This window comes from Hippichthys cyanospilos, chromosome 6 (assembly GCF_059441005.1).
Source record: "Hippichthys cyanospilos isolate Australia breed blue-spotted pipefish chromosome 6, RoL_Hcya_1.0, whole genome shotgun sequence".
Lineage (NCBI taxonomy): Eukaryota > Metazoa > Chordata > Actinopteri > Syngnathiformes > Syngnathidae > Hippichthys > Hippichthys cyanospilos.
The window spans coordinates 25,037,124-25,055,994 of NC_142374.1; the positions used below are offsets into that span (position 1 = coordinate 25,037,124).

The 18,871-nt window shown below is 40.1% G+C and overlaps 1 long non-coding RNA gene across 3 annotated transcripts; it reads left to right on the plus strand.

The window, feature by feature from the left end:
* The first annotated feature begins 206 nt into the window (after positions 1-206).
* On the plus strand, positions 207-18,247 carry LOC148422990 (uncharacterized). 3 transcript variants are annotated; one of them, XR_015866014.1, is made up of 7 exons: positions 207-617; positions 2,231-2,296; positions 2,869-2,891; positions 6,953-7,001; positions 15,405-15,487; positions 16,429-16,478; positions 17,674-18,247. It is a non-coding gene; the product is annotated as an uncharacterized LOC148422990 (long non-coding RNA). The 3 variants fall into 3 exon arrangements; XR_015866013.1 differs by lacking the exon at positions 2,231-2,296 and having other exon boundaries at positions 212-617; XR_015866012.1 differs by lacking the exons at positions 207-617; positions 2,231-2,296 and adding an exon at positions 2,396-2,555.
* Positions 18,248-18,871: the final 624 nt, after the last annotated feature.

The following is an 18,871-nucleotide window of genomic DNA, read 5'->3' on the forward strand; positions in this document are numbered from 1 at the left end:
CCCACTTCCAACGTCATCACCCCCCATCCCACCCCCCCATCCCCACCCCCACTCCTTTTTTTTTTGAGCAATGGGGAATGGCTATGCCGGCAAACATTTGCGTCTGGGAGTCAACCAGGAGAGGATGCATCGGCACTGGAGTGACCTGATTCCTGCAACCCCCCCCCCCCCCCCCGCCCCCCCCCGTCCCCCCCCCCCCCCTTTTTTAAAATTTGATATTTACTCACCCCTCCAAAACCCCTTCACAGTTTTAAGTGTATGTGCTTCCATGCAGTCCAGAAAGTTTGCGTCGATCTTTTTTTTTTTTTTCCCATTGTACCCCCCCCCCCCCTCCCCCTCCCCTCCCCCCTCCCCTCCTCCATTTTCCATCCGGGCATTTTCAGGACAAACTTGACGTGGTTGCCGAGTGGATTTAGGTGAACGTGTCGATCCATCCTGGCGGAGAGGGTTTGGGGGAAGGGGGGGGGGGGGGTGATAAGGGATCTTTGCGTGATTTTGCAGACGACTCCACAAGAGAGAGCGGACGCGTGAGGCTGCAGCGATGCGTAGGAGTGCCTTTGACATGCCGGGGGATCCTCCGCCGCGCTGCAACAACAAGCAAGAAACACACAGAGCAGGTTAGCAAATAATAATAATAATAATAATAATAATGATTATGATACATTAGGTTGGGGCATCGTTTGTCCGTTTTGCCCAACTTTGTGCTTCGCTTGGGAAAAATGCACTAGCCTCGCCTTCAAAATCAATCAATGGATCGAGCCTAGCAAAAAGTCAGCAGGCAAGTGAGAAAGTCAGCAGCAGGTAGCCGGGGAACATTGAGTACCGCGTGGGCCTGCCTGCCTGCCTGCCTGCCTGCACCACCCATCTCGCTTCCTCCACGTCATTGTTTCGGAAGTTCGCCCAGTAAGTCGCCTTATTATCCAGAAGGTAGAACAAATTACTTTGGATTCACCTGGACGCGATGTCCACCCCACAAAAGCAAGTAACACTTACTTACTTACTTACTTATATATATATATATATATATATATATATATATATATATATATATATATATATATATATATATATATATATATATATATATATATATATATATATATATATATTAGTATTTTTTTATTCTTTCTTGAATTGGTAAGTCATTATTGAAACATTGATATTCTATTTAAAAAAATATTTTAGTGAAATGTTTCTTCCAATATTTTTACTTTCTCTACTTATTTTAAAAAAGTCTCTTCCTTTGTATTGCTACCCTACACAAAGGCTGAAGGAAGTAATTAAAGACAACAAAAGTAATTTTAGAAATCTTCTCTATTTTTCCTATTTTATGATTTAAATGAAATGTTTATTTGTTTTATCTGTATTTTAGTGAAAGTCTGTAGATGTTATTGTCACCCCCAAATCCGTAATGCGATTCTTATATCTAAGTAATTTGTTTTTGGACAGTTTTGTGATTCTGCCCATTACCTTTAAGTATAGTATTATGAATTTTTTAACTGTACTGTCTCACTATTGCAATAATAATTTTGTAAATCTTATTTGGAACAACAATATTGATATTATTCTATAGGTTCCCCCCTTGTTTTTAAATCTATGGATAGGTTTAAAAAAGAAAAAGAAAAGTTTCCATTTCTGTCAATTGGTGGCTTGATCTCTGACTCGAGTTTGTCGACATCATGCGGTCAAAACCGGCACTGCGCCTTTGCCCTCTGGGCTGCAAGTCCCATTGAGAAGCGTGTTCCCTTTTTGATTGAGGGCAATTTTTTTCCCCCTCCCTCAAAGTGTCACGCGTGTGTCCACGGTGACGTCACACACACTTACCCCATTGGCTCTTGTATTCCTGTGTGTGGTGTGTGTGTGTGTGTGGGGGGGGGGGGTAAACCAAAGGAAAGCAAGTCTAAGACTGACGTGTATTTTTCATGATGTGCGCGTGCGCGTGTACAGTTGGCCCACAGGCAGAGCTAAAAATAGCAGCAAGCGATGCGACGGGCGCAGCCCTTTTGCTACCCTCCTTTCACTTGCATTTTTCTCGGAACCACCTTTTGTGGGGTCACCCCCCTCCTCCCCCCACACACACACACACAAACACACACAAGGATACAGTCATGCGCTTCCACGCGTTGTGTTTTGATATTTATACACAAATTCTAATCGCTATTTTATTTTGAAAAATATATAAAGCGAGCTAACTATCACAATCCACATATTTTTTTTTTCACACACGCAGGAGGGCAGCAGCAGCAAAGCAGAATCTTTCCAAGCAGGCTCGACGGGGCGGAGGGAGAAAAAAAAAGTGAGAGAATCTGAACGTGACGTCAATGCCTAGTAACTGACGCAGCCCTTCACCCCCCCCCCCCCCAGCCCCCCTCAAAAAAAGAAAAACTGTTTTTTATTTATTTCTTTTTTTGCAGAGGGCTTACTTCGAGTCTCGTCAGCAACGCAGCTTTCCGTTATGTGCTCGAATATGCGCGAGAGCTTTTTGTTTATGTCGAAACATTTATAATAAAAAAAAAACGAGGGACTGTTGCACTTGTGGATGAGCGTCGTGCCAGGTAGAACGTGTCTTCATCATCGTCATCGTCATCATCGTCATGTTTGGAGTTGCTTTTTGGAGAGTGGACATTTGAAGAAAAGAATAACAACAGAAAAAAACATGGCGGTTTGGGGGGGCTCATTTGCATGGGGCTTCACGTAACATGCATGTCTTCTGCTAAAAATAGATCGTAGTTGTGCATGCTCCACAAATAGCGATGTAAAAAAAAAAAGGGCGGGGGGGTGAGGTGATCCCAGGGAAAACTTGCAGATGTTTTCTTCAAGGTTTTAGAAACGAAAAAAAAATGATGACCAAATGTTTGTTTTTTTTAGGAGGTGGCCAGAAAAGCTTGCAGGTGAGTGAAATCGACGTGCATGCTCTTTGGTTTCCCCTCCTTTCAGTCTGTCGACTGCACTTCCTGCAAGCTTGGAATCCCCCCTCGCTCTTTTCTGTTTTTATTCAATGTTTGTGTGTGTGTGTGTGAGTGTGAGATAGAAGGGGTGTAAAAGGGTGGGGGTTCCCCGGTTTCTTCTTTTTAAAGAGGAGGTGCACATGCACGGAGATGGGGAAGGAAAAGGAGCCGCAGAGGGAGGGAGGGAGGGAGGGAGGGAGGGAGGGGGAGCTGTCCATCGTGAGTGGTGCTGATCGCACGCCGAGTGGCGCTAGTGAGCTTGTTTTCAAACATGGATGCGTGTGCCAGAGCCACGTCCACTATTCAAGTTGACGTCAAAAGTTTAAAGTCTTATTCGTTCGTAGTGCGTTAAATTATTAAGGATGGGAGCGAGGGGAGTGGGTGTCCTTTATTTTTCCGAATCACCCGCGCCGAACTCTCCATCTCGAGCTCGGCAAGCTGCCCTCGCTGTGACTCTTCCCGCATGTGACCGGCAGGGGGTGCAAAAGAGAGGGTCTGTCGTGTTTTGCTATTTTCGCTAAGCGACTTCATTGTGAATGAGCGCGCCAAGTCAATTGAATGGTTGGAGAAAGCGGCTGAGGGACACCCGACACTCTACCCCGTCTCTTGTTTGGTTTATTGTGCATCGAGCAAAAGCGCGCGGAAGCTAAGTGGACGGGAGCAGAAATAATTAAAAAAATGAGGGGTGGGGGGTGCAGATCCCATCCCGCCTGGTCGTGACGTGGGTAGCGTGCGCGCTGGCTGGCTGGCTGCGTCAGGAGAGGCAGTCACTGTGCAGCCTAGACGGCAGGGGGAGAATCGTGACTGAGTGCCTTGCAAATTCAAAGACCCCCCCCCCCCCAACACAGAAATCCAAAACGAACCCCAAACTAACTTCGACTTAAATACTTTCCTTAGTAAGTTTATTAACTTCCTCCTCTCCACACGAATTGTTTGGATGCTGCGTGGACACTTTGCATCGCAGCCTTTTGATTGGTTTAGCTGCCCCCCCCCTCACTTTGCTCCTAATTTAATTTGCATGTGTAAAAAAAAAAAAAAAAAACTCAAGGAAATAGCCCGATGCCTCTATCATTGCTATTGATCACAAATCCCCCCTCCCTCCCCTCCAGCCGTCATTTTATTATTATTTTTTTTTTTTCAAAAAGGGGGGTCCCTATGCGAGCCGGGCTGCGATTGGCTGATGACGATCTCGCCCGCGCACCAATCGCACGCCTCCTCCGCTCTCTATTTATTGCCAGCAGTCTACAGCTTGGCTCCCTCCTCGCACGGAGCTGCAGCAGCAGCAGCAGCAGCAGCAGCAGCAGCCTCCCCCCCAAAAAGAAGAAAAAATAGCAGCAGCATCTTCTATACAGAGGGAAGACAGGAGGAAAGAAAAAAAGGGGGTGCATGCATGCAAACATCTTCCAGGAGATGAAAAAAAAAGAACCACGGACAGCTCTCACATTGCGGAGATTCCCCTTGCCTCATTCCCGCTCTTTCCGAGTGTGTGTGCGAGTGTGTGTGATGCCGACGATACACTCGAGTGGGGTGCACGAGAGCGACAAGTCACGGAGGAGACTCCCCGACAAATAAAAAGGAAAGAAATTGCCCTTGGCGAATCTTTTTGCGGTCTGGGCTTGCTGTTCTGAGCTAATCATCTGGGAAGCCCTTACCCCAAAAAGCATTCGAGGGGGGCGCGCTCGCCGCCGACAACATCGACGATGGACGATGGATTTCATCGCAAGACACTCGTGGAATTTCCCCTCATGTGCTCTCTTTCTTTTTCTCATTCCGTCTTTTTTTTTTTTTTGCTCCGTTTTTTTTTCATTCCGCATGTTTTCGTCTTCGTTTGCTCGTCTTGTTTGCACGGAAGTGGAATCCCTGCAACTTGTGCTTATTTTATTGTGAATGACACCCCCTGTCACACACTTTGTTTTCAAAATTCCTCTTGGCTTGTTTTTCAACTCGTGCATGATTTTTTTTTTTGTTTTATTTTAGTTTGATCAAAAAAAACACATCAACTTCTCTCCAAAGTCACTTTTTCGGAGCTCTCGTTAATTTGTAAAGTTTAGAAATCTTCTTCAATGCCTGTTATTCTTTTACCTTGCATTTATTTTTCAAAAATGACACTTTTCACACGACTTCCGTTTCTGTAACATCATAACCAGAGGTTAAAAAAAGGTGTGTAATAATAAGACCACCCCACTCTCAACCATCTTTTATGAATAGAAGTGAACGCCCCTCAAGCACCCCCCCACACACACACACATTGAAGTACACGTGTGCCCCCCACGACCACCACCTGACCCATTCAAAAAAAAAAACCAAGTGCACCGTTTAAAGTGCACAATAATAGTCAAAGATTGCCCTTTTAACGACGTGCACGCAAACGCACCCCACCCCCGACCGATCATGCAGACAAACAAAAAAGTCAGAACAGCGGTGTGATTGGACGGTCGCTGACGTCATCTGTCCCGTCAACGCGTCATTATCACCATTGGTGATCACGTGATTAAGGTGTTCAACAGAAAGGTAAATAAAAAGAAGTAAACCAAAGCTTCACGTTGAACATTCAGAACTTTTGCGATATTTTGACGTGGGCAGACGTTTCTTTGCCAAAATAGTTTTTGGCAAAAAAAAGAACATACACAAAGTTTCATGATGATGCGAAATGATGAGAGAAAAAAAGCTTTACCCTGCAGTACATGATGAAAACGCAGAAATGTCATTATTATGTTTACTAACCTAAAATGAAAACAAAGACGTCGAAGAAGACACGTAAAAAGTGTATAGAAACGTCATCTCCAAGTGAAGTATTTACCTGGAAAATAGCTCGTACACCCCCCCCTCCCAAATATCTTAAACCGCAGTGCATGATAAAAATGCAGAAATATAATTACGAGGAGGGCTAAACTCCCATGTACAAACAAGCGCAGCCGCAAATTGGACGTATGAAAAGAAAAACAGTTCAAAGCAACACGTTGAAGAAGACACGTGACACCCTATAGAAAAAATTGTGTACGTATATGTTGACGTCATCCACCACCGAGGTAAATAACTGGATTGTACCCCCCTCCAAAGCTCAATAAGGAAAATAATATAGCACGTAGGTCACTTCAAATAAGACAAAAGTGCAGTACACGATATAAATGCAGAAATAAAATTATAATCAACACTATTGGATACTAAACATATGAAAATAAAGACGCTTACGTTGCAGAGGACACGTGACAACGTATAAAAAACTTTGTGAAAATATATGCTCACGTCATCTACCACTAAGGTCATTAACTGGATTGTACCCCCGCACACAAATGCTCAATAAGGAAAAACAAAAAGCCAAAACTGCAGTACGTGATAAAAATGCCGAAATTTAATTAGGAGAGCTATTAGATACTATATGAAAACTAAGACAGTTCAAACTGGACACGTGACAACGTGTAGAAAACTTTGTGAAACTATACGTAGACGTCAACGTTCACTGAGGTAATTCACTGGATTGTACACCCCCAAAAAGCTCAATAGGGAAAATAAGAGCAGACGGTCGCCCCCAAAAGCTGAAATTGCAGTACTTGATAAAAATGCAAAAATATAATTATGAGGAGAGCTATTAGATACGAAACACATCCAAACTCAAGTAGTTACGTTGCAGACCATGTACAGAAAACTTTGTGAAAATATTTGTTGACGTCATCGACTGCTGAGTTATTCAACTGCATTGTACCCCCCAAAAAATCTCAACGAGGAAAATAAGGCGTGCGTCATCACTTCAAGTACATTGAGAATAAACGTCTCGTGACAAAAACGCGAGAAAATTTGGCAGGATGTTTCTCTTAGTTCCGATTAAAAAAGGGTACAAAAAACGAAGCTTATTTTGTCCCGCGAGTGACCTCTTGCAATACTTTGCCATCAAAACAAAACAAAAACATATTCGCCCGTGCGTCCGCCGCTGCCTTCTCTCCATGTGACGTCACAGGCAAAGCGGGCGTGCAACAACTTCTCACCGGGCGTTTTGTGTCTCGCAGGTGAGGAGGAAACGCGAAGCCCCAAGATGACGAGCAAGGGGCCCCGCAGGTGAGCCCCACCGTGCCACGCGTCCTTCTCTCTCCCCGAATGACGTCATCGCTTCGCCAAATTGCCTTGACGTCATCACGTCCTCAGATCCATTTCAATCGACACGTGTAGTTCGACGAACATCCCCGAAGTCGTCTCCGCACACTTTTATCATTACAAAAAAGGAAAGTCAAAAAATACTAACAGAAACGAGGAGCGCTGTGGCCTTGTCACGTGACTAACGTAACGCTCAAAAGACACGCAAGGAATTTTGACACGTGCCGGGATTGGTTTAGAAAACAAACAGGCAATTGTGCTCGAGGGGAATCTCGAAATTACTTTTCTCTATACTCTAAATGCATCATCACTATATGTATTGTTTAATTGATGGATTTGATGAAAAAAACGTGCTGAAAATGTTCGTTAAAATTGAACAAAACGTGAAAGAAAATCGGGAAAATACTAACAATTCAGTCCTAAACATGTTGTCAATGATTGTGCTTCAGTTTATATCTGCAACGAAAATGTCATTTCTATTAAAATGAAGAAAAAAAAGCGACCTTGGAATAACTTTCATCTCACTTCCGTACTTTTAATTTGGGTTTTCGGGATTTAGGGTGGAAAATGATCGTTAGACCTGTTAAAAAAAAGTCCATCCAACATTCAGAAGGACAAACCAATGATCAATGAACATGCGCTGTAAAAGACGGTTGGGGAAAGCAGAACAAAACAAAACAATTCTTAGCTGAAAAAAAAAACTGAGCTGCCACCCAACATTTGTAGAAAATGAGGATTTTATTGTAGAAAATGAGGATTTTATGTGGTTGTTTTGCAAAACATCCCAGAAAGTTGGGTCGAATGGACTCAAATATTGGATGTCTCCCTTTTGGACCCACAATTGGGTTATTTGTCACAAATATTTTTCAAACGTGAACTTGTGGGTTCATTTGAGCCAACTTTCTGTGTCACAACCCAATTTTGAGGCTGTCTTCAACAACCTAACAACTTTTTGGGATTCTTTTTTTTGCAAAACAACCCAGAAAGTGGAGTCGGATTTATCCAACATGTTTTTGAGCCAGTACTGGGTTATTTTTGAGCCAGGTGTTTTCCGAGTGTAAAGGCATGGGTGGATTTGACCCAACTTTCGGAGTTGAAACCATTTGTTACATGCAAAACAAGCCCATTGTGAGGATGACTTGAACAAAGTAACTCGTTTTTGGGGTTCTTTTTTTTTTTTTTTGCAAAATAACTCAGAAAGTTGGGTCGGATTGGTCCAAAAAGTTTTTGATCCATAATTGGGTTATCATTACCCCAAGTGTTTTCAGAGTGTGAACATTTGGGTGAATTTGACTCAACTTTCTGATTTGAAACTCGTTTTTGGTGTTGTTTTTGTTTTTTGCAAAACAGCCTGGAAAGTTAGCTCGGATTGATCAAAATAGTTTTGACCCATAGCTGGGTTATTTATTGTAAGTAGTCAATTTAACCCAACACTCTGAGTTGAAAACTCATGTTGTTGTTGTTTTTTTTTTCCAAAACAACCCAGTAAATTTGGTCATATTGATCAAAAACTTTTTTGAACCGTATTTGGGTTATTTTCAACCCAGGTGTGCTTAGGGTGTGAAGTTTTGGGTCAATTTGACTTAACCTTCTAAATCATAACCCAATTTTTTTTTTTTTATAGTGCAAAGCCATACACTTTGGGGGTTCTTTTTTGCAAAACAACTTGGAAAATTGGTTCAGCTTGATCCAAAACGTTTTTGACCCATAATTGGGTTATTTTCCACCCAAATGTGAAGTTTGTGGTAAATTTTAACCCAACTTTTTAAATCGCAACTCAATTTTTGAAGTTGCCTTGTACAAAGCTGCACCTTTTTGTGTGTTTTTTTTTTTTTTTTGGAACACGACCCAGGGGGATGGGTCAAATTGATCCAAAACGTTTTTGACTCACAACTGGGTTATTTTTAAGCAAATTGTTTTCAAAGTGTGAACGTTTGGGTTGATTTGACCCATTCTCTTGTGTTGTTTCCCAGTTTTGGCCTTCTTTTATCCAAAACAACCCAGTAAGTGTGGTGATCATTTTTGAGGTTGTCTATTACAAAGCCGCACATTTTTTTGATTCTTTTTTGCAAAATAACCCCGAAAAGTTGGGTCAGAATCATCCAAAACGTTTTGGACCCGCAATTAAATTATTTTGAACCCAAGTGTTTTCAGCGTGTGAAGGTTTTTTTTTTTTTTTTTGCAACACAACCCAGTAAGTTTTTTTTGACACCTAATGATTTGCTTTTTGACTTTGGAATTTGAAGGTTTGGATGAATTGAACCCGTTCTCAGGTGTAACCCAATTTTTGAGGTAACACATTTTTTGTGGTTCTTTTTTTTTTCTCAAAACAAACAAGAAGGATTGGTCGGATTGATCCAAAATGTTTTAGATTCATAATTGATCCACGCAAGATGTAGCCCATCTTGTCATTACCAAAATATTCCAAAACAATAAAACAGTAAAATGCTCTTTGCTTGTGTGCACTACACGCCGATTCAAATTTGATTCTTGATCATATCTTGTGTATTTAATATTCATTGTCATCAGGATTTTGATGGAAATCATACAAAATGTTTCACACCGTCTTTTACACAACATGGTCATCACTGTTTTGTTTTTTCCTGCTTGTGTTGAGCTGTACATCCAAATTTAATTATGACTTATAATTTAAGATTGAAATGTTAGTACGTAACTGCATTCATTTTGGCCATCTTGATAATAATGTGAATGTGAATTCACATATTGTAATGGATTTCATATATATAATGATATTCTCTACAGTATATGATATTTTATATATATATACTGTATATGTTTATATATATATATATATATATATATATATATATATATATATATATATATATATATATATATATATATATATATATATATATATATATATATATACACACACATATATGTAATAACATTATTACATAATATATGTTATAATAATTATTACACACGTTTGACATTTGATTGCATGCTATGTACAAGCCATTCAAAAATATTATATGATGATTTATAAAAAAACCTGTGTCTGTAGACCATGTTCATAAAAAAAATAGTTATAACCCTGTAAAATTTGCTACTTAACTAACATTCATGAATAGAAAGGTGTGCGTGTGTGCGTGTGTGTGTGTGCGTGTGTGTGTGTGTGCGTGTGTGCATGCATGATTTACTTGCTATAACATGTAATAGAAAACTATTTCAAATGTTTTGTCGACCGTATGAGCTCCACATGAAACATCATTCCTCCGCATGGAAAAAAAAAAAAACCTAACAAGTGGCGTCACATCACGCTGCGATGCAAAAGCAAATAACGACGATGCAAAGCAATATTAGCATGCAGTTATTAATCTATTATTGTATTATTATGTATCATTGTAAATATGAATTAGGAGCAACGTTTTTATGTGTTCACACCATTGCTGTAAGCAGGCAATTCAAAAGTTTAATAACAAAATGTATAAAACATCCGTTTTACCGTCTTGCGTCGTGCGTAAATATCTAATGTTATCTAAGATTTTGATGTTGCTCATTTGTACTTTTGTCTTTATTATTTTTTGATGCCCAAAATGCTCCCAGAGGATAGAACATACGAGAAAACATCATCTCATCATTAACGCGCCACAACATTAATACTTCTATCATATCTGTTTTTTTTTAATTTACAAACGAGCCACATAAAACATTTGGCAGCATGACAAATTATTATTATTATAATTTTTTTTTTTTTGCAGGATAGGATATGTTGACAAAAAATATGGGGCTTTTTTTTTTTAACTGACAGAATAATAATTTGGAGTAACGATTGCTCAACACTTTTATTTGATTTTCATCCAAATTAAAACAAATCTTGAGTGCATGAATACGTTTGATGTTCTTTGTTTTCTTTTCTCTTGTTTTCTTTTTTATGTGTGTGTGTGTGTGTGTGTGTGTGTGTGTGTGTGTGTGTGTGTGAGAGAGAGTGTGTGTAGGATTTAAACCTCTCTGGTTGTCCTGTAAAGACACAGTAGGTGACACCAAATTTGCAAATCATCACATGCAGCGTTTACGCATTTGCTTATGGACTTTATTTGAATTTCTTGCATCAAAGAAATGAGTTTGGAATCATACGCGGAGTTTAGTCGTGTGACTTTGCTATTTTACACTCATGGAAGTCTCAGTTGATTGATCTTTTTTTGGTTGATTTTTGTGCGCTGTTTGACCAATCAGAATATGACTGATGGTGACAGTAATGCGTTTTGACAAGAATTTAGCTGGGAAACAAACAAACAAAAAATTGACAGGGCGCTTTACTTTGCAATATGTCCTTTGTTGTATTATATTCATGTCAGAGTACTTTGTACAGGCCAGATATTCAAACGGGGTTTCTGCAGCTATCAGCTCGTTTCATTTCATGTCGTGACAGGAGAAGTTGTTTGCTTTTCAAATTAAGAGCTAATGAACTGGAACATGAAGCACGTTTTTGCTAAATTGTGTTAAAGCGACTCCTTTGCAAAAAGCGGCGTGCCTCCGTTTTGTTCAGTTTCACACAAATGCACATTATGTATTTGTGATGCAATTTTTCGGCAAATGAGACAAAAATATCACTGATGATATTTTGCTCAGTTTGTTTTCTGGTTTTGCTGAATTAAAATAATACAATACCTTTCTTGAAGGCATTTTAGTGGATAGGTGAGATTTTTCCGCAGCTATCCGCAAATTTAATTGCATGGCGTGACTGGAAGAGTATATTTTTTCAATCAAGAGCAAATCAATTGGAACATGAAGCAATTTTTTTGCTAAGTTGTGTTAAAGTGATTCCTTTGCAAAAACAGATGTGCTTTTTTTAAACAAGCTTCATAAGTACGCGCAATGTGCATTTGTGATAATTTTTGGGGGGGGGGGCAGACGTGTCAAAAATATAAGAGATGATGTTGCATAGTCTATTTTCTGGTGTTGCTGAATAAAATACATTCAATACATTTTGTGAAAGTATTTTAAGGGATATGTGAGATTTGAACAGGGTTTCTGCCGCTATCGGCACATTTCATGGCGTGACAGGAAGCATACAGTTTTTCTTTTCAAATTAAGACTAAATGAATTGGAACGTGAAGCAACTTTTTGCCTCAATTATGTCTAAGTAATTCCTTTGCAAAACGTGGTATGCCTTTATTTTGCTAAGGTTTATATGGATACACATTGTGCATTAGTGATGCAATTTTTCAACTGACGGGTCAAAACTCTAACAGATGATGTTGCAGAATTTATTTTCTGTGGCGCGCGGTGCTCTCGTTGGCCAATTTTTAAATTCGGTGCAATGTTTGCTTTTCTTTGCATCGGACTGCTCTTGTTTGACACTTGGCTGACGCTTAAGGATGACGATATGCGATGTATAAAAAGTTTGGCAGGATTGTGACTTTTATCGCAGAATAGCTAGCTAGAAAGTCATTGTATCTATCTTATTTTGCTTTTCTTTTCTCGATAGCGAGTTAAAAAACTAGCTACAAAGCTATCTTATCTAGATGACATATTTTATCTTGCTCAATTGGATATCTCGCTATAAAGCTATCTTATGGTGCTGATCTTATCTGGATAGTGAGTTAGATGGCTAGCTAGAAAACCATTTTAAAAGCCGCTCTATCTTTTCGAGATAGCTAGTTAGCGATCTAGCTAGGAAGCTATTTTACCTAGCTTATCTACATTATCGAGATAGCAAGTTAGTAATCTAGCGAGGAAGCTATTCTTCCTAGCTGACCTAGCTTATCGACATAGCTAGTTAGTAATCTAGCTAGGAAGCGATTTTACCCAGCTGATCCAGGGATAGCTAGTTAGATATCTAGCTAGAATGTTATCTGATCTGATTTAGCTTATCTTCTCTAGATAGTGCGTTAGACGACTAGATACAAAGATGCAAGCTTATCTAGCTTCTATAGCTTATCTTACTCAGTTAGACAGCTAGCTAAAAACAAGCCATCTAGCTAGTTATCTCGAATCCAGTTGTTCTATTTAGTTTGTTCTCGTCTTTTGTCCGCGTTAGCGCCAACCAGAGGGAAACGGTTTGAAACTTGATGAGCAGGACGATCTGTGTCTCAGTCAACGTGACAGACAGCTAGCCGGAAAGCTAGCTTATTCGACTCATCCTTTCTACAGTAGAGAGCTGGTTTATCGAGCTAGCTAACTTGCCACGGTATTATCCCTCCGTCTATTCATCTGCCCGTCAAACGTTATCTATGTGTAATTACGTATAAAAATGTATAATTTGCTTGTGTCGGATGTATGCTGGGCTGCAGTAATAGCGCAAGGACTATCGCACTTCAAAAAATGACCATATTGTTGTGGGTCCGCGCCTGGCAAAGACGTTTATGGTACGTCGCAGTTATTCACGGCGCCGCCCGAGTACAAAAGTCTTTTCTTGGAAGCGATCGGCGCTTCCTTGCAAGCGGGTCAGCGCTAAATGATGACTGAGCTTCAACAACAAGGTTAATGGACGTCGTCCAATGGCCGGCACAATCGCGCGCTTATTCAATTGTACGCCGGTAAGTGCAGTTACAGGTGGGGGGGGGGGGGGGGGGGGGGGGGGGGTTTGGCCGCCAAAATTGCCGGGAGTGTGCCAAGGACAGCCCCCCCGCACAAGATCTAAAATGGCTGCTTCAACTCAAAATGGCTGACCTCGTTGTCAGTTTTCATTTTTTTAGAGACCTTTCTCTGGGCGCGTTTCATGATCGTCACGGTATCATGTTCTCCTTTTTTTCCGGTCATCTAGCCCTTGTGAAATATCGATTTTAGCCAAGTAAGTCCCCGGGCAGTGCCAAATCATTTTAGGTGGAAAGAAACCGCAAAGGATTTGTTATGATGCAACTTAGCAGCAAGTTGCTTTACGTTCCAATCAATTTGCTCTCAATTTGAAAAGAGAAACACACCGTTCCTGTGAGGGTAGTAAAAAAAAAAGCTTGGGATTGGCCGATACCCTCGGTATCGCCTCGAGCGCCATCACAATCAAAGACGCAATCGCAAAAACGATACCTCAAAAAATAGGTTGCGTTTATTGGAGGATTTTCCCCAAGCATATTCAAAGAAAAAATTGAAATTGCACAAGCGTGCGTGTGCGTGTGTGTGTGTGTGTGGTGTTTCCTTATGTACTGACGATGCTGCAGGTCGGCCATCTTGTGTGAGGTGCCTTGAAAAACTTTTAGCAAATTTTTTGATGTGTCGGTTGTGAAACTTTTGAAAAATTTGGTCCAAATGGCAATACTGTATATATATCTATATACAGTATATTTATTTTAGATAGACTGGTAGTGACAACTAAGCAGAACAAAAAAAACGTGAGCAAACATTTGGAAGGAAAACTAATTGAGATGATTTCCGTTTTCTTAAATGTACCTTTCGCTCCTAATAAATATCCAAATTTTAGTGAGAAAATGATCAATTTCCCTGTCGGGTTTGTATTGGTTTTGTTCAAAAAATATTATTTTAAAAAAGGGATTTTCAATGGATTTTCCACAAATCACAAATTTAAAAAATGATTCTGGCATGTGTGTTTTACAAAGAAATTGAATTACAATGATTTTTTTCATCAGTTAAAGTACATATAACATTGAAGAATGAGCTGAATTCAGTACATGTTGCTATTGTGAGCTTTAGCGTAAACTTGATGGAACATTAAAAAAAATTCTAGTCTAGGAATAGCGTTAGTTAAAAATAAAGTTCAAAATACTCTTTTGAACAGAAATCACTAAGAATAGACGTTTGAGTCTGCCAACATGAATTTGGTTTAAAAAAAAATAGAAAAAGTGACTCTCAGGGTTAGCTAGCATTTTTCACAAATGTCTTCCTTGAAGCACAAATTGGAAAAAATAAAGAATCTTGCTTGTGCTGTTCTAATGCAATTGAATAACAAGGATTTTGAATAGATTCAATTACGTATAAAATGGGAACATTAATTGATGACACTACAAGGGCTTGTGGCTTACATTTGATGGAATTTAAAGAAAATAAAAGCCAACGTTTGACACAAAAATAATCGGAACCAACAATGGAGTTGAAATGTGTTTAATTTTGTTCGAATGACGACAAAAAAAGAGACTTTCAGGCTTTGCCACAAGTCGCCGGCGTTTTGGGGCTGTCTTTCTTCAAACGTCTTCTTTCTGAACAAATCAAACGGAACTTGAAAGATGAATTGAACACACGTTGCGGGTTTCAATTTGACGGAGATTAAAATAAGACCGAAAGCAAATTGAACATAATCCACCGACAATAGAATTGATGCACGTGTGTGTTCTCATTAGAAATGGATGTGGAATCGAGTGTGGCATTTGAGGAATTGGAATCAATTTAACACGCACAAAATGAATGAAAGGACTGATTTTGTTTTTCTTCTGTTTATCCTCAAAGGGAAAACGGCCATGTTGGAAGGGCGTGAGACCCATTCCCCCCAAGCGGCGCGCCCCACACACTTTTGTTCTCAGCACGGCAAGGTCAACTCTTTATTTCTTTCTTACTCTTGATTTCTAAACCTTCAGATTTATACGATACAAAATGTGAGGTTGAATCGACCCAAATGATTGGGTATTGGCATCTTCCTATTGCACCGGAGCGGACTGTGATTTTGACTTGCCGCTGAATTTTTCTAGTGCCAAAGATGATACGCTTGTCTTGAAGTTCAGCGATCGTTTGTTTGTGTCAAAATAATATATTGGATTCTTCCTCCACAGTAGTCAGAAGTCTTTGACTCTCAGTACAACGTTGTATCGGTAGCAAAGAAATACTTTCTTAAAATTCTTCATAATGCAAAATATGTCATTAATATATCATATACACAGTTTGGGACCAAGCACAGAGCCTTGAGGGATCCCTTTTTTCATTTGATCGAGATTGGGGATGTTTCCGTGAAATTGTGAAATTGTGTGGTTTAACTTACAAATTGAAGCCCGTTTTTCATGTTTTTCCACCTGTGTGTGTGCGCGTGTGTTTGTGAGTGTGTGTGTCTCTTATGTGAAAAAAACACATTTAGATGATCCTATACAACATTCTAAAATCTGAAATGAAATAAAAACTTTGTTTGGGTGACAAAAAGCAGCATCTGTCTGCAGCATACAATACATTTAGAATTTCATCATTTCATTTCTTATGATTTCATGTACTTGTATTTGAAGGCAAAACGTTTTTTAAAAAATGTATTTTATTCATTTTCCTTTTTTCTTGATTAGTTTAACTGAGTCTGCTTTGTCTTGAGTCAAACAATTAGTGTGAGAATCTTTCAACTTCTCAGAGTTGGTGTGTGCTTTGCAACGGAATGATGTGATTGTTTCTCTGTGCTTGTCTGCCATTTTGATATATTTATATCTACGTTGGGTCTATGTTTTTACACGTCTTACATGATAAATCTTAATGAAGCGAACACTGTTTTTTGTTGCAGGGAGAACATGAGTGCAGCTGAAAACACACACACACACACGCACACACAAGGTGAGTGCTTGGCTTTTCGTCTATATCACCACTGGTTAATATGAACGGTAATAATAGTGAATTTTTGCATCAAATAACCATTTTTAAATGGCTGTTTCGATTTAAATGAGTTCATATATCCAAAAATTGCAACACACACACACAAACACACAGAGAGAGTACAAATTATTCCAGAGAAGAGGAAAAAAAAATCCCAACTACAAAATTGGGAACTACATATTTCATAATGTGTCAATAATATGGATAAATATAGAATGACGTCATTCGTCTTTTAGAAAAAACAGTAAATTACCGTTTTATACTTTTCATCTTCGGCGCGTGTGTGCGTGGGTGTGTTTATACGTGCAGGTGTCCACTATAAAGCCACAAATGGTATGTTACGATGCATTATTAATATTGTCATTAAATGGAAAGGAAAAAGTGCTATTGTGATATTCTACTCAGTGTGTGTGCGCGCTTCGTCTTTGTCGTCACTTTGCACACTTCTGTCGTACTCCTTGTCGAGATTATTACAAGAGTGAGGTCGTCGGGTTAAAAAAAATCATCATAATGATGATAACGTTGAGGAAGCTCGGTCCCCATTTGCTCCTATATGTGCGAATGCGTGTGTGTAAGAGTAAGTGGCGCTGTCCACTCCGATGGTGCTGAAATCACAACTCGAGCGTGTTTCAAACAAAATTGAAAAAAAAAAAACATGAAGATTGTGTTGAAATGGGTCGAAAAAGTACGATAGCGATGTCATTCGTGAATTCACTTAAAAAGTGTTCGAACAATACATCTTTTAAGTTGGTGTGTATACGATACACTCACAGATAATACGTGTCACATACTTCATAAATATGGAACATGTGTGTGCATATGTGTGTATGTAAGTAGAAAAACTAGTCTGGGAGAGATTTTGTGTGTTATATTTTTATACGCTTGTGTCGGTACAGCTCCATATTGTATGAAAAGTATGAATATAAAAAAATGTGCTCAAACTCACAATAGCAATAAAGTCATATTGCAAAAATGAATTGAACTCAAATGGGTGACATGAAAAAATTGCGATTGAAGGAGTGTGTGTGTGTGTGTGTGTTTGCTTGAGGGAGTAAAATGTTAAATGAAGCAAACAAATCCTGATGTTGGAATATAAAACGTTTTAGAATGAGCAAATGTTTTGTAAGTCTTCCAATCGCACTTTTACATCTTTCAGGATGAACCACGTGTCAAGTGGGACTTTTCATTGATCTTTTTTTTTAAACCAAAATTACAGTATACTTCTTTTGTCTGTTATTTTTGTGTTATACTTCTATTTCATTGTACAATGTGTAAAAGTTGCAAATGTTGTAATGATGACGTCACTTGTCAAATTTATCATGACGTGACATAACTTGTTTCGGTGTGTGTGTGTGTGCGCGTGTGTGGTTCTGAGCTGGGGAAGAGTCGCGCGCACGCGCATTGGCCAGCACTTGTGTCGCGGATTGTGAGCCGAAGCGCGCGCACGCCGGCCGTGCACGCACATTTTTGTAGTCTCGCAAGCTTGCAGACTACGCGGCAGGTTTCACGTGACGTCTTCACGGCTCATATCGTGCGCATTTGACGTCTGGTTTGTGCGCGTGCGTGTGAGTATATGCGCGCGGGAAGCGAGAGTATGGCGACTGCGTCTGTGTGTGTGTGTGTGTGTGTGTGTGTGTGTGTGAGACGGTGAAGAAATTGTACAGAAGAGGTGAAAACGTGCTTGTATGTCAAGTCAAATATTGTAAAAATAAAGCGATGTATATGTGCAAGCGTCTTGTCACTGTCTTGTTTATGTAACATCGCATTCCCCTTCTCGAAACTTGACTCGTTCATGATGACAATGAGTACAATCTCGCGAGAGTGAGAGCAGACGGGAGTTGTAGTTTTTACAGTGAGTAACCGAAAGGCAGCCTGTTCTGCAACTGCTGGGTGGATTGCAGTAGCTAGCTGGCTTGCTAGCTAGTTGGATGTGGGATGGGTGGATGGATGGATGGATGGATGGATGGATAGATAGATAGATAGATAGATAGATAGATAGATAGATAGATAGATAGATAGATAGATAGATAGATAGATAGATAGATGTATTGCGTCCTATACAGGATCCGAGCAGGTGTGCTCTGGTTTCCATGCAGACCCCCAGCAGATACCTGAAATAGCCGACTGAGTGACTCATGTCCGAAGAGTCACGCCATGACGTCACGGAGCGACGTGGCCGCGCGGCTAATCGGCGCTCTCGGACGCCGAGGTGGGGCGGAGGCGGGACCGCGCGCTTCCGACCAATAGTACGCGCCTTTCATTCATAAAGCGGCGTGGGCACTCCGGCGGGGGTTTCGTAACGCACCCCGAAACCGACAAACCTGTCCGTCCCGCCAGCCAATGGCGGGGCTCCC